This window comes from Cervus elaphus, chromosome 19 (assembly GCF_910594005.1).
Source record: "Cervus elaphus chromosome 19, mCerEla1.1, whole genome shotgun sequence".
Taxonomy (NCBI): domain Eukaryota; kingdom Metazoa; phylum Chordata; class Mammalia; order Artiodactyla; family Cervidae; genus Cervus; species Cervus elaphus.
Window position 1 is genome coordinate 71,190,584 of NC_057833.1, and position 17,105 is coordinate 71,207,688.

The following is a 17,105-nucleotide window of genomic DNA, read 5'->3' on the forward strand; positions in this document are numbered from 1 at the left end:
CTTCTGACTCTGTTTCAAATATTAAAAGAAGTGAGTATCACTTTGTAATTTTAAAAATTATTTTGTTTTAAAAAAGTTAAACTACCAATTTAGAGCAGAAAAATAAGCTATGCATGATTATGAAAACTGTCACAGAAAAACACATTTTTTAAAAAATAAAGGAGGTTAATAATAGACAAGGCTTGAATCCAGGCCTTATTTGCTTTGAAACTTAAACTGCAAAACTCATGCCCTAAATATCATGGATTACAAGGTCCCAGAATGCCAACGATATAAATGAACATAAACTAGACAATTGGAGTGTATAACAACAGATACTGGTATTATTCAGATACAGAAGTGAGCTGACAGATTACAAGGCTAGGAATCATTTCCTGTTGAGTGGATCATGCTATGGTATCCACATTGCTAAAGTATGGGCATTATTTTGCTAAGGATGGTTACTGGGAGGGAAAGGTAAAGGAGACATTCTTTCCATAGTCTAGCTCACACAGCTGAGAAAGGAGACAGAAAACAGTCCGGCTTCACTTCATTCTTTTGGCAACATCTGAATATGCATGTTCAATCTGCTGGTCAGCGAGACGTGTGTTTGTGAATTCATCCCGAGCATACGCATTGTTCAAGTACCTCCAGATGCCAGTCATTTCAGAAGGAATCAAAATCTCTGTATCTCTTGGCCACAATCTGAAAATGAAGAGGAAACAGTCAGAAAGGGAAAACCCACAAACGTAAGCAGTTACATCAGACAATCCATTCTTCTGAGGCGTGTAATATATTCTTTCTCAAGTTCCCATGTCGTCCTACAGCCGTTCAAGCTGCCCAAGTTGTGATATGAGTTTGCAGGGGGGCATGCTGAGCGTGGGACTCAAAACAGAGGTGCTACACAACCATGCCCACCCATTCATCACAGATAGTCCTCATGACACGCTGGCATGAATTTGCTCTATTGTCTAGTTGCTCAGTCATGTCCAACTCTTTTGTGACCCCATGGACTGTAGCCCACCAGGCTCCTCTGTCCATGAGATTTCCCTGGCAGGAATACTGGAGTGGGTCACTATTTCCTTCTCCAGGGGATCTTTCTGACCCAAGAATTGAACCCAAATCTCGTGTGTTAGTGGACAGATTCTTTACCATCTGAGCCACTGGGAAGCCCTGAGCTTGCTCTGTAATCTGGTGGATTTCTCTTTGTGTTTTAGTAGTTTTCTCTCCCTGTGTTCTGCTGCTGGGTTATTTGGTGCCTACAAATTCAGATGGCTTAGATGGTAAAGTGTCTGCTTGCACTTCAAGAGACCTGGGTTCGATCCCTGAGTCAGGAAGATCCCCGGAGAAGGACGTGGCAACTCACTCCAGTGTTCTTGCCTAGAGAATCCCATGAACAGAGGAGACAACCCATGGGATCACATAGATTTGGACACGACCAAGCGACTAACTTTCACTTTCAAAGGTTCAGGGTGGATCTTAGCTTAGATTGTACCAGGATCACTTTGAAGTGCCCTCTCTTTTTTTCTACTTGCTAAGCCTCACTTCCTAAAACTGCAACTACCTGGATATGTTACACCTGTGGATTTCCATCATTCTGCCCCCAAGAGGATCATTTCACTGTGGGTCTACCATGTGCGGAGGGCAGATTCATGAACTGAAAAATCCTTATTCTCAAGGAAACAGTGGATGTAAGGATGGAGTAGCTAAGAATGGATGTCACAAAAACACAGCATTGTGAGATGTCTGGCTGGAAGGTGTCACTGGGAATTCATCACAAAGGAGGGTGTATCCTCTTGCAGATGGTATGAGTTCCCTGGGGTTGCCTTAACAAAGCACTACAACCGTGGGTGGCTTGAAACAACAGAAATGTCTTCTCCCACACTCCTGGAGGCCCAGAGTCCAAGATCACAGTGTCAGCAGGGCCGGGCTCCCTCTGAAGCCTCCGGGGAAGGATCTGTTCCAGGTCTCTCCCTGTCTCTGGTTCATGGGAGCACAGCTCCAGCCTCCACCTGGCACTTTCTCTGTGTTGGTGTTCTGGATCCAAATTCCCTTTTATAAGAATATCTGTCATGTTGGATTAGGGACCCATTATACTGCTCCTAATCAATTAACATGATCTCATCTTAACTAATTACATCTGCAAAAACTCTATTTCTAAATAAGATCAATTTTGAGATTTGAGGAGTTAGGACTTGGGTCTAACTTAGACATGAATTTGGGAGGTCAAATACTTGGAAAGCAATGACAAACCTAGATAGCTTATTAAAAAGCAGAGACATTACTTTGCCAACAAAGATCTGTCTAGTCAAGGCTATGGTTTTTCCACTGGTCATGTATGGATGTAAGAGTTGGACCATAAAGAAGGGTGAGTGCCAAAGAACTGATGCTTTTGAACTGTGGTGCTGGAGAAGACTCTTTTGAGAGTCCCTTGGACTGCAAGGAGATCCAACCAGGCAATCCTAAAGGAAATCAACCCTGAATATTCATTGGGAGGACTAATGCTAAAGTTCCAATACTTTGGCCATGTGATGCGAAGAGCCAACTCATTGGACAAGACCCTGATGCTGGGAAAGATTGAAAGCAGGAGGAGAAGGGGACAACAGAGGATGAGATGGTTGGATGGCATCACCTAGTTAATGAACATGAGTTTGAGCAAACTCCAGGAGATAGTGAAGGACAGGGAAGCCTGGCGTGCTGCAGTCCATGGGGTCCCAAAGAGTTGGGCATGACTGGGCAACTGAACAACAATACTTGGAAGGACAATATTTCCCATTATATTGGCTCCTAGGATGTTTGGATGACACGAGTGTGGAATCTGTCACCAATTAGAAGATCTTCAGGACTTATTTCTCAGATTCTGGAAGCTGGGAGCTAATGATGCACCAAGACAGGACCACATAACTTTTCAGAGAGCCGCCTAAATAATTATCTTTTACTTAAATTCACTCTTACGAGAGATTAATGTCAAGACTCCTGCTTTTCTTTTGTTTGCGTTTTCCTGCTTTTGCTTTACCCAAACATTCTGAGTAAATTTATTACATATGTGCCTCTCATAAATGTAAGCTTGTTTTATATCATATCTTATTAATATAACACTTTGTTTTCCAACTTCCTGTAAATATTTTTGCATTTGTGTGTGTGTGTGTTTCCCTCTCTGGTGGTTTGGAAGGTTTATGGTCTGTTTTAACTCTTCCAGTGGTGGTTGTTGCTTAGTTGCTAAGTTGTGTCTGACTCTTTGTGACTGCATGGACTATAACCTGCCAGGCTCCTCTGTTCATGGGATTTCCTAGGTAAGAATACTGGAGTGGGTCCAGTGGTTTCCTATATAACTTTAACTAATAGGAATTCTTTATTTCTTGATTTATCAACTATTCTTTGATTGACCTCTACTTATTCCTGATAATAAGCAAGGAAATTAGTATACTTACACTTCTTTTCATTTCTGATCTATTATCCTCCTTCCAATGGGGTGAAAATCGAAGTTTACTATATCTGATTCAGTCCTGTAGCTATAACTCCCACAGCTGTTGAATCTTAGTTTTGGTTTCAGATCTACCACCAATCCTTTCATACCACACACCTTCTCCTGGATTCTTATTTTATCATCCTTTTTTATTATGTCATCATATAGAAATTTTATTTTTACAAAATGGCTCAGGAGTGCTTATTTCATCACGACCAGAACTCTAGGTAAAAGCAACAATTTACTTGGATATAAAATTCTTACATCACACATACTTTCATTTAAACCTTTAACTATTGGCTGTGCTGGGTCTTCTCTGTAGCACACAGGCTTCTCTAGTTGCAGTGCATGGGCTTAGCTGCCCCAAAGCATGTGGGCTCTGAGTTCCCCGACCAGGCATCAAACCTGCGTCCCCTGCATTGGAAGGTGGATTCTTAACCACTGGGCCACCAGGGAAGTCCCCAATCCTTTAACTGTTAAAACACTGTTTTCTGGCTTTTAATGTGACCCTAGAATCCTGCAGAGAAGGGAATGGCAATCCACTCCAGTAGTTTTTTTTTTTTAATTGAAGGTTAATTGCTTTACAGAATTTTGTTGTTTTATGTCAAACCTCAACATGAACCAGCCATAGGTATACATATATTCCCTCCTTTTTGAACCTCCCTCCCATGTCCCTCCCCACTCCACCCCTCTCGGTTGATACAGAGCCCCTCTTTGAGTTTCCTGGGCCACACAGCAAATTCCCGATGGTTATCTATTTTACATACAATAATGTAAGTTTCCATGTTACTCTTTCCATACATCTCACCCTCTCCTCCCCTCTCCCATGTCCATAAGTCTATTCACTATGTCTATTTCTCCATTGCTGCCCTGTAAATAAATTCTTCAGTACCATTTTTCTAGATTCTGTATATATGCATTAGAATATGATATTTATCTCTCTTCCTGACTTACTTCACTCTGTATAATAGGTTCACCTACCTCACCAGAACTGACTCAAATGCATTCCTTTAGATAGCTTAGTAATATTCTATTGTGTATATGTACCACAAGCTCTTTATCCATTAATCTGTCGATAGACATCTAGGTTGCTTCCATGTTCTAGCTATTGTAAACAGTGCTACAATGAACAATGGGATACATGTGCCTTTTTCAATTTTGGTTTCCTCAGGGTATATGTCTAGGAGTGGGATTGCTGGATCATATGGTTTTATTCCCAATTTTTTAAGGAATCTCCATACCATCTTCCATAGTGGCTGGATCAATTCACATTCCCACCAACAGTGCAAGAGCATTCCCTTTTCTCCACACCCTCTCCAGCATTTATTGTTTGTAAGTTTTTTGATGATGGCCATTCTGACCCGTGTGAGGTGATATCTCATTGTGGTTTTGACTTGCATTTCTCTAATAATGAGTGGTATTGAGCATCTTTTCATGTGTTTATTAGACATCTGTATGTCTTCTTTGGAGAAATGTCTGTTTAGATCTTTTTCCCATTTTTTGATTGGGTTGTTTGTTTTTCTAGCATTGAGTTGTATGAGCTGCTTGTATATTTTAGAAATTAATCCCCTGTCAGTTGTTTCATTTGCTATTATTTTCTCCCATTCTGAGGGTTGTCTTTTCACCTTGCTTATACTTTCCTTTGCTGTGCAAAAGCTTTTAGGTTTAATCAGGTCCCACTTGTTTACTTTTGTTTTTATTTCCATTACTCTAGGAGGTGGATCATAGAAATTCTTGCTTTGTTTTATGTCATCACCACTCCAGTATTCCTGCCTGGAGAATTCCATGGACAGAGGAGCCTGGCGGGCTATAGTCCAGGGGGTTTCAAAGAGTTAAACTCAACTGAACAACTAACACTTTCACCCCACGTTAGAGAAATATGAGGATAGTCTGAATGTCTCCTTTGTGTAGGTGGCCTTACCTTTTATTATTGTTACTATTATCATTATCATCTGAACACCCGAAGGGTTCTTTTTTATTGTCAAAGTTCAGTAACTTAACCAGTTATATCATAGCATGTTGACTATCCAGGACAATATTTTTCTAATCATGGATTGCTATTTAAAGTACATGTTCAGATCATACTTTGGTTCAAAACACTTTACCTTTGAGTCTTCTTTTTCCTCTTTCTTTCTTTAATGTTCTCTTGTTCCTGATTATGTGCACCTGGATTCTCTCTAATCACCTTTACCTCTTCTTTTCCTTTTGATTTGAGATCATTTCCTCAGGCTGTATTCCAAATCCTTGATGAATTTCTGCAATGTCATTTTCCACCTCTTCCTACTCCTAATACAACGTCTAAACAATTTCTGAAATTGTTTTGTCTTTAAGGCTTTTTTCAGTTCTGCCAGTTTCATTTCCATCCTCTTTGTGAGATTATATTTTTTGACACTTTGTGACTTGTCTTTGAGTATTTTCTCCAAAGGTTCATGTGCCATGCTGAGTAGTTCAGTCATGTCCAACTCTTTTGAGACCCCATGGACTGTAGCCCACCAGGCTCCTCTGGGAGTAAGGCCATGGGATTTTTCACACAAGAATACCAGAATGGGTTGCTATTTCCTAATCCAGGACATCTTCCCAACTCAGGGATCAAACCCACATCTCCTGTGTCTTCTGCATTGCAGGTGGGTTTTTTACCTACTAAGCCTCAGGGAAGGGTTTATGTTCTCTTTCATTTCTTTGAGGTTGTGGAAGTATATGTCTGAAAAGTTTCTTGGTTTACTGGGCCAATCTTAACCAGATAAGTGTTTCTCATCTGCCTTTTTCTCTTTTGTTCTGTTTAACCCTTCCCGCTCTTCTTTGTGATCATCTCTATCCACACAGAGGTCCCACTTGGATTCCTTTTGGTTACTAGCCATCCTTTAGTGGCCAGACCCATTGGACCTACTATTTGCTTAAAAACAAGGTGGAGAGCAATGGAAGTAAGGCCAGGCAGCAGGCAGACCAATTGGGTATTTATCCTCAAACACCCACTCATTAAGGGGCTTCCCTGGTGGCTCAAATGGTGAAGAATCTTCCTGCAGTACAGAAGACCCAGGTTCAACCCCTGGTCAGAAAGAGCCCTTGGAGAAGGAAATGACAGCCCACTCCAGTATTCTTGCCTGGAGAATTCCATGGACAGAGGAGCCTGGCGGGCTACAGTTCATGGGTCGCAGAGTCAGACACAACTGAGCAACTAACACTCTAACTTTTTTCACCTGCTCATCAACCCTTGCTCTGTACTCTGCCCAGGGGCACATGAGGGTCAAGATCAAAGTCAGGGTTAATGCCTCCTCCACTCTGAGGCTCACGGATTAGGAGGAGGTCGCCATGGCTAAAAGTGATGCTGAGGTCATCTACAGTCTCTCTGCTGAGTGATTCCAAGCTTATTTCTTTTCTCTGCTCAGCAGTCACAAAGCAGAATGCCACTTTCCTTCTCTCCTCCCCTCCATCTCCCTTCCTTGTTCCTTTGGGTCAGGGGACAGTGGCAGAACACACAGGTGGCACCTCTGAACAGTTTCACCTTCAGCTCTGCCTCCACAGAGATCTCACCTCCATACGGCTGGTCCCTGCCTCTCTTGGCCCACTCGGTGCTCTGTTCTCAAGCAAAGAAGCTTGGGTTGGGCACTTCAGGGCTGAATTATTTACTTTTACAGACATCTGGACCTTGCTGAAGATCCAGAGAAGCTAGTCTCTGAGTCTTTGAGTTGGTGGTCCATCTTTTCTAATTTTACAAAAGGTGGAGAGGGACTTACCTGGTGGCCTAGTGGCTGAGACTCTGAGCTTCCAGTGCAGGGGGTGCAGATTCAATCCTTGGATGGGGAAGGTCTCAGGTGCTACGTGATGCAGCCAAAAAGAAATTAAAGGTGGAGATAATGCTTTATATTTTCAGAATGTTTTTGCTGGGTTTCAGGACAGGAATAGATTATGAAGTCCTCTTTTCTCTCATTGTGTTACCATAAATTCCTGTAGAATGATTCTCATTGCCTTTCAGAAATGCTCCATCCTGGAAGATTATTAAGCTGCTGGGTAATTTGAGTCCTAAGTGGCTTTGAAGATTTTGCAGTTAGGTCTTGTATTGGAGCCGTGGACTGCTTTATTTTACTCTGAAGTTTATCCCCTCTACTGACATTTTAAACAGTCTCTTTTTATAGGAGCTAAACAAGTGGCAACTGATCTGTGTGTGTATGTATGTATGTATGTGTGTACATACATGTCTTTCTCTTGCTTTCCCTAAACTCCATGTGCTTCTGTGATGTTACACTAGTCATAGGAATGATGAGAATACGTTTAATAAAGGGACTAAACCAGACACAATGACATAAATAACCTGTTGGAAAATGGCTCTCAAATGTCCAGTTTGGATAATCACCAGTGTGGCAGGTTTGAAGGGTTGAGATGCTGTCATGAAATTTTACACGTCAGAGTACTGGCAGAGTTATTAAAAAGAACATTCACTTGGAAGATCAGCAGCATCTTCAAGACTTAGCTTTCAGGTTGGTGCCCCTGGAACACATCAGGGAAGAGAGAAGAAAGAGAATGAATGGGACAAGGCTGGGAATGGAGTGGGGAAGGAAGAGAAAGGCAAAGAATGACTAGAGTAATGGGCTGGCCAGTCACGCACAGGACAGCCGTGTCACAGACTGTGGGAACCTAATTTGTAAATTTCTAAATGCCAAATTAGTCATGTATGGATGTGAGAGTTGTACTATAAAGAAAGCTGAGCGCCAAAGAATTGATGCTTTTAACTGTGGCATTGGAGAAGACTCTTGAGAGTCCCTTGGACTGCAAGGTGATCCAACCAGTCCATCCTAAAGGAGATCAGTCCTGGGTGTTCATTGGAAGGACTGATGCTGAAGCTGAAACTCCAATACTTTTGACCACCTGATGCGAAGAACTGACTCACTGGAAAAGACCCTGATGCTGGGAAAGGTTGAAGGCGGGAGGAGAGGGGGATGATAGAGGATGAGATGGTTGGATGGCATCATTGACTCAATGGACACAAGTTTGAGTAAGCTCTAGGAGTTGGTGAAGGACAGGAAGCCTGGCGTGCTGCAGTTCATGGGGTTGCGAAGAGTCGGACACAACCGAGTGACTGAACTGAACTAAAATGCCAAATAAATGCATTATTAGAACACAAGTTCCTTGATTTGTATTTCCCTATGTCTTCTCTTCCGTGTCCCTATCCTTATACCAAGGACCTAGTTCTGGACCTTGTATGATCCAGATAAGGATGCCTCTGAACAAGGATTGGGCTTCTTCCTGGGAATCTAGGGACACTGAGGACTAAGGGCATACCAACAGTGATAATGATACAACAACTAACAGCTGTGAGTGACAGCCAGACTGGGGCACTTCAGAGAACAGCCATAACTAAGGAGTCCAAGGGTGGGGTCATCTGCTTCTGAATTTCAGTGTCACCCCCAGAAGTTCTGATTTTAGTAAGTCAGGGGCTGAATTGAGGGGTTTACATTTCTAAAAGGGCTTCCCTGGTGGCTCAGCGGTAAAGAATCCACCTGCAATGCAGGAGATGTGGGTTCAGTCCCCAGGTCAGGAAGATCCCCTGGAGGAGAGCATGGTAACCCACTCCAGTAAACTTGCTGGGAAAATCCCATGGACAGGGGAGTCTGAGGGGCTGTAGTCCATGGGGTCGCAAAGAGTCAGAGATAACTGGAGCCCCTGAGCAGGCCCTTTTCTAAATTAGTAGGCACAATTCTTATGCCTACTAACGTTGGAGAACCACTGGTCTAGGGAATCTTTAAACCCTCATTATACATGACCAGCGACTCTTATTTCATGTTTGATCACCTGGGAAAACAGGCTGCCATGTGTGGTCCAGCCGAGGAGCTGTCAGCTGCTCGCCAGCTGTAAGGGGTCTGTGTTAAGAGCCAACCTCCTCTCTTGTCTCAGGGTTAGGCTTACTCTTCCCATCACCAACAATTGACTGAGTTCATTTTGTTTTTCAAGGTTAGCTCAGTTTTTTGGTTGTTGTTTTTGTTTTTGGACTGCACTGCTCAGCTTGCAGGATCTTGGTTCCCCATCCAGGGATTGAACGCAGGCCACCCCAGCAAAAGTCCTGAGTCCCAACCATTGGACGACCACCAGGGAATTTCCTGAGTTCACATTTTAATCCTCGCAGATACCACACATCACCTCCAAGCCCGGAGTGTGAAACACCAGTTATAATCAATGTATTCCCTCAAGTTGCTTTCACGTAGCTTGTCTTTAGGTTGTGAGGGTTAAGTCTGGAAAACAGAAGCTGTGAGGATGCAGGGATGAGAGCCAAGCTCTCAGATGCTTTATGAGAACCCCCGAGGAACACCTGAGAACAGCATCCACAGATCTCAGACTTGGGGCTTGGCTGCCGCAAACAGCAACGAGCTAGACTTTAAATTCAAGAGCCGTGTTTTAGATTGTCTTGGCAAAACACACACACTCACACAAGTCAAAACAAAATGAAACAAAGCCCCATTCATTTATTCAGCACCCGAGGTACGAGGAAGGACAAACCTTAATAACGTGGAGCTTGGGTAAGAGGTTGCAGTCAGCCAGCGTGAGCTCATTGCCATCCAGGAACTTCCTTCCAGAAATAGCAGCTTCCTCGGTGCTGTAGGCATCTATCTCATCAGGCAGGGGGCTGTTCAGATAACTATCCAGCTTCTTCAGGGCCTTTAATAGGTTCCTTTCATAAACTAAAATAGGAAGGCAGAAAACAACTAAGATGAGCCATGGAAGTCCATGTCTCCTCTGTCTTCATTGTTGTTCAGTCACCCAGTCATGTCTGACTCTTTACAATCCCATGGACTGCAGCACGCCGGGCTTCCCTGTCTTTCACCAACTCCCAGAGCTTGCTCAAACTCATGTCCATCAAGCTAGTAATGCCATCCAACCATCTCATCCTCTGTCATCCCTTTTTCCTCCTGCCCTCCTCTCTCTAGATATCAAAAAAAAAAAAAAGGGGGGGGGTGGTTTGTCCCTTCCCTCCTGAGACATGGCCAGTGAGTGTTAGAGAGTCAGGAAGGAGACAGGTGGGTTTATGAGATCTAAATAAAAAATTCCTTCGTCTTGGAAAATAATTCTTCTCTCTACACAACACTGCTGCTTCTATAACTCATTCATTTATTAAAAAATGTATGTGGAGAAACTTTCATGGTGGGCATCACCGATTCAATGGACATGAGTTTGGGTAAACTCCAGGAGTTGGTGATGGACAGGGAGGCCTGGCATGCTGCAGTCCATGGAATCACAAAGAGTTGGACACGACTGAGTGACTGAATTGAACTGAATGGTTAAGACTCTGTGCTTTCCAGGTGGGATGGGGTGGGAGGTGGGAGGGAAGCTCAAGAGGGAGGGGATGGGTGTATACCTATGGCTGATTCATGTTGATGTATGGCAGAAACCAACACAATATGGTAAAGCAATTATATTTCAATTAAAAATAAATAAACTAAAAAAGACTCCACATTTCCAGTGCAGGGTCAAGGAACTAAGATCCCACACGCCACACCATGTGACCAAAACATTTTTTTAAAAATTAAAAATTAAAAAAAATATCTTTATGGAAATCATATAGTGAAGGAAGCACCAATAGAAGGTTCATTCACCCTGAATTCCACGGGAGAGCAAGGAATCACTGGTGATGATTTCCTCTTAAAAATGTCCTTTCCTGGACAATCTCTAGAAAATCTCTGAAATCCATGTGCAGGCTCAGAGTGGGAGGTACTTTTTCTTTATTTCTATACACAGGTCCCTCCCCGCTGTGCAGTGAGTCAGAATTCCCCAGATCTTATAAGAAGCCACACCAGAGGTAGAATGGAAGTCCATGGAGAAAACAGAAAACAGGAAGATGGGAGGGACTCACTCTCGTTTGCATCCTTCTTGGTGTTTTTTATAAATGCTGAGAACTTGGCAAACACGTCATTTCCAGCAGTTAGATTCAGGGTGTTGTGTCCCCAGCTTAGGGTACCTTGAAAAGTTCAAAGTGGGAGTATCACAGATCAACAATGTTTGAGTCGGGAGAATACAAAGCAGGAGGGGAAGAAATGCCTTTCTCTGAGCAGATATAAAAATGAAAACTGCTCCTTAAATGTTTTCCTAATCTTTCCATCTTCAAAGTTGGGAGCAACACTGTCCAGGAGTAAAGCAGTGGACGGACTGTTCTCATCCTGGGACGGAGGGCCCCCTGGCCTTGCTGGTCTGGGTTCTTGCCCTCCTGAAATAAAGATGATGAACTAGAGGGTTTCCTTGCAGACCCAACCTGCTGTGATGCTGCGTGTAACACACGCTCCCAACCAGCCATCAGAAGTGGGCCCCCCACGTGACATCGGCCCACTTCCTCCCCACTTTCTGCCATCAAACCCTAATTGCCACATGGCAGGTGCAGAGTAGAGAAATCCCAGCCACCTAGACTCAGGGCACACCAAGGTACAGCTCAGGAGGTAAGTGCCCTGGCCACAGAAAGCCAACACCCAGCGCCAAGAGCTTTAGAACTGTCTGTGAATGGGGCAAAGTGACAACCGAGTTGCCAACACTGATTTTGATGAGGCCCACCTTGCGGGAGCCAGTTTCTCCTCTAAGAACTCCTTGATCGTATTCACATCTGTCTTGACCTCACCGTCAAAAAAGTCATGAAAGGTGGGTTGGTGCTGGGAGCCAAGGTCTGCAGGTCCGCAGGCTTCCTGGGCAGGGGGGAAGGGCAGTGCCAGGGTTGGGATCATTGCCAAGGCTTAACCATGCCCCCCCCCCAACACACACACCAGTGGAAGAGAAACCACCCTTGAGAATTTCAAAGGCAACTGGGAGTTTACAAACTGTCCTACTGGCAAGGAAAGTGTGGCCTTTTATCTGGAGACGGGGCTGAAAAGTTAACCCTTCCCAGTGTTATCAGTCAGGAGAGGGGCTCAGGCAGGCTCCAGAGAGGGTTATGGCTGACCAGTTACTGGGCGGGCGGGCTCCTTCCGATTCCCCTCCTCCTACTCCTTCCAATTCCCCTCCTCCTACTCCTTCCGGGTTACCTCTGACCCCGTCCTGTAATGACTTCATGGCCCACGTACGCCCGCTCCAATCTAGGGTCCTGACCCACAGTGGACATGCCCAGGACAGGGCCCATGGGTCCTAGGAGGGTGCATGCGTGGGCCTGTGTTTCTGTCTGTGTGTCCCCGTCTGTGGGTGTGTATGTGTGTGTCTGTGTGTTTGTGTCTGTATGTCTGTGTTTCTGTGTGTCTCCATCTGTGGGTGTGTGTGTCTATGTATAGGCCTGTGTCTGTATGTCTCCATCTGTGTGTGTGCATGCGCACACCTGTGTGTCTGTGTCTCTGTGTGCCTCTGTGTGTGTCTCTGTCTGTGTGTCTATGTGTGTGTCTGTGTGTGTGTCTGTATTTGGGTCTGTGTGTGCGCCTGTGTCTATATGTCTGTGTGTGTGTGTCTCCATCTCTGTGTGTGTATGCACCGATCTGTGCGTCTGTCTCTGTGTGTCTCTGTCTGAGTGTGTGTATGTGTGTGTCTGTGTCTGTATTTGGGTCTGTGTACGCGTCTGTGTCTGTATGTCTGTGTGTATGTGTGTCTCCATCTGTGTGTGTGTGTGTGCGTGTGTGCACGTCTGTATGTCTGTCTCTGTGTGTCTCTGTCTGAGTGTGTGTATGTGTGTGTATATGTCTGTATTTGGGTCTGTGTATGCGTCTGTGTCTATATGTCTGTGTGTATGTGTGTGCATGCGCGCACGCCTGTGTGTCTGTGTCTCTGTTTGCCTCAGTGTGTGTCTGTCTCTGTGTGTCTCTGAGTGTGTGTATGTGTGTGTCTGTGTGTTTGTGTGTGTATTTGGGTCTGTGTGTGCGCCTGTGTCTATATGTCTGTGTGTGTGTCTCCATCTCTGTGTGTGTATGCACCGACCTGTGTGTCTGTGGGTGTGTCTGTCTCTGTGTGTCTCTGTCTGAGTGTGTGTATGTGTGTGTCTGTGTCTGTATTTGGGTCTGTGTATGCACCTGTATCTGTATGTCTGTGTGTATATGTGTCTCCATCTGTGTGTGTGTGTGTGCGTGTGCACAAGCCTGTATGTCTGTGTCTCTGTGTGCCTCAGTGTGTGTCTGTCTCTGTGTGTCTCTGAGTGTGTGTATGTGTGTGTCTGTGTCTGTATTTGGGTCTGTGTGTGCGTCTGTGTCTGTATGTCTGTGTGTGGGTCTCCATCTCTGTGTGTGTATGCACCGACCTGTGTGTCTGTCTCTGGGTGTGTCTGTCTCTGTGTGTCTCCATCTGTGGGTGTGTGTGCCTATGTATGGGCCTGTGTCTGTATGTCTGTGTGTCTGTGTGTCTGTGTGTCTCCATCTGTGTGTGTCGTGTGCACACCTGTGTGTCTGTGTCTCTGTGTGCCTCTGGCGTGTCTGTCTCTGTGTGTCTCTGAGTGTGTGTATGTGTGTGTCTGTGTTTGGCTCTGTGTATTTGCCTGTGTCTGTGTGTCTGCGTGTCTCCATCTCCGTGTGTGTGCCTGTGCCTGTGTGTCTGTCTGGGTGTCTCTCTGTGTCCCTGTGTGCACAGGGAACTGGGAATAGCTATTTCAATACTGCAGAAACCTGGTCTTACCTTTTCAAGTCCACTGTTGTCACATTAAATAGAACACCCTTTAGCCAGAGAATCATAAAGAGATGCTGAGAAAATGGGCAATTTCCAATACTCTCACCATCACAGCCAGCCTGCAAATGGAAGAGATCTTTATCAGAGCCAGACTCACAATTACAAAAGCCAGACTCTGCTCTGCACACACACAAAATCATGGTGAATGTATGTTAAGAGTAATGATGCTGCAAGTAGCCTTGTGAGGTCCCTTCCCCCAGCCTCCAAGTGGGAGGTGTGGGCGGGGAGGACACACGCACTCACTGAGCTTTCTACCTTCTTCCATCTCCTCACCACTTCCTGCCATTTGGGGCCTCTGAATAGCAGTTCTCAGAGGGAAAGAGCAGCCAGAAGGAACCCCCTTTATTACTAAAGGCAAAAAAGGAAAGACATACTCTTCCCCTCCCTCCATCTCTTGATCCTCTTTAGAAGAGACACACCTCTCTTGCCAGGATGATCATTTGCAAAAAAGACCAGCAGGCTCTCCCACCAGGAAACGATCCCCAGCATTCTCTACTGTTTCCATCTCTGGAATGAGGGCTGGTTCCTATGAGTTCTAGGACCCTGGAACACTATAAAATGTTTAGATCTCCTCCTCCACTGGGGAGCATTCATACTTAGATGGCAGATTGTTCACAGTTGATATGGAAGGTAGGAAGACAGGTGGGAACAATGTCTCCCTGATGACCCGAGCAGGTCACATCCACACACACATGCCCGGGTGCTGGCACAGAACCCTGAGCAGACATCCTCCCTTCCAGGGCTTCCAGGAGAAAAGAAAGGAAGATGTTAGAGAAGAGAGGGGAGCCATAGACTTTATCCTCCTGGGGCAGTTCCCAAACTCTTCTTTCTCCTCCCATCTTTCTCCACCCAACAAGGTTATACTGCTAACAAAATGCTGCCAGAAAGACCAGGAGATTCAGCTGGGCTCTGAAGACAGAAATGGCCATATTTAGCCCAGGAAGTCCGTTTATGCCATCTGCAGTTCAAAGGGAGTTGAGAGGAAAGCACTGAATCTATAACCTGAATAACAGAAAGGGAGAGAGTCAACTGCTGGTTTGAGAATTGAAGAAAGGAGAAAAGATGCCTCAAGAAAATTGGACATCTTAAGAAATTCTTCAGAGGTGGTTCTCTGGCATGAAGTTATTAAGTCACTTGGAGAGGCTGTTCATAACAAGCTGTTCTTACAAATGAAGATTTGATAAGAGACCCCAAACTCAGTTTTAAAAAAGACTTGATCAGCCTCTTCACAAAGACAAAGACCAGATGGCCAACAAGCGCATGAAAAGGTTCTTAACATCATTAGCCAACAGGGCAATGCAAGTTACAACCACAAACAGATTCAACTACACACCTACCAGAATGGCTAAAATGAAAAGCTCAGACAATATCAAGTGTGGATGGGAATGTCGAGTAGTGGACTCCCCAGCCACTGCTGGTAAGAGTGCAAATTGGTACAACTACTTCAGAAAACTGTTTGGCAATTATTTGCCCAAAATAAACATGCATTTATGCTATGACATAGCAATTCTACTCCCAACAGAAACGAGTGTTAGGGGCACAAAAAGCACTTAAATGAATATTCTTAGTGGCTTTAGTGTCATAGCTAAAACCTGGAAACAACTCAGACACCACCGAGAGTAGAATGGATGAATAAATGGTAGTAGACTTGTATACAGGCTTCCCAGGTGGCACTAGTGGTAAAGAACCTGCCTGCCAATGCAGGAGACGTTAAGAGACGTGGCTTCGATCCCTGGGTTGGGAAGATCCCCTGGAGAAGGGCACAGCAACCCACTGCAGTCTTCTTGCTTGGAGAATCCCATGGACAGAAGAGCCTGGCGGGCTACAGTCCATGGGATCACAAAGGGTCAGACATGACTGAAGAAACTTAGCACACAGACTCATATACTACCCCACACTACACCACACACACTACACCATACATTCACACACTACACCATACACTCATACCACAGTAGAAAAAAAAATAGCTATTACTACAAACCACAATGTGGATGAATCTCACACACATAATGTGGAGGGAAAGAAACCAGACTCAAAAGAGTCCTTTAGGACAGGCCAGTGTAGGTGAAGTTCAAACACAGGAAAACTGTGTAATGGGAATCAGAAGAAAAGTTGCCTTTGGAAGCTGGGTATTGTCTGGAAAGGGTGGAAGGAGAACTTAGGGTGGTGGAAATATTCTATAGCTTGAGTTGGGTGGTGGCTACGTGGTGGGTATACTCACTTTGACAAAGTCTTAATTAAAGTTTGTTTGCTTTACTGAATGTTTTACTCCAATAAAAAAAAAAAGAAGCAAAAGTATTAATTTAAAAAATAGAGTCAGATTCAGTGGGTCTTATATGAGGTCCAGAAATCTGAATTTTTAACAAGTTTCCCAAGGTACCACAATGATGGCAGTCCAGGGCTTCAGTCCCACCTTGGACAAGAAATAAGGCTGGCCCAGTGTTATGGTCAATGCATAAGACAGAATGGTTTGAACCACACCCCAAAGGACGATCTGTTGATAAGAAGGTTCTTGCAAGAACTTCTAGCTGATAAATCCAGCTGCATACGTGTCAAGATAATGGGTGAACTTAATATACATGAGGAGGCACCAATAGACTCAGATAAGTGACTTCAGAGTCCCCTGAGCTCAGGGCACTGGCTTCACCCCCTCCAACTTCTCCAGTTCTCTCTTCCCTCCTCTAGCATTTATGAGCCGGTCCACCTGGTGTTTCCAATAGTCATGCACGGATGTGAGAGTTGGACCATAAAGAAGGCTGAGCACCGAAGAATTGATGCTTTCAAAGTGTAGTGCTAGAGAAGATGCTTGAGAGTCCCTTGGACAGCAAGGAGATCCAATCAGTCCATCCTAAAGGAAATCAACCCTGAATAGTCACTAGAAGGACTGATACTGAAGCTGAAGCTGCAATACTTTGGCTACCTGATGCAAAGAACTGACTCATTGGAAAAGACCCTGATGCCGGGAAAGATTAAAGGTGGGAGGAGAAGGGGACGACAGAGTATGAGATGGTTGGATGGCATCACTGACTCCCTGGACATGAGTTTGAGCAGA

The 17,105-nt window shown here is 44.6% G+C and overlaps 1 pseudogene; it reads right to left on the bottom strand.

The window, feature by feature from the left end:
• Positions 1–406: 406 nt before the first annotated feature.
• Positions 407–17,105, bottom strand: part of LOC122675956 — a 40,085-nt pseudogene continuing 23,386 nt past the window's right edge.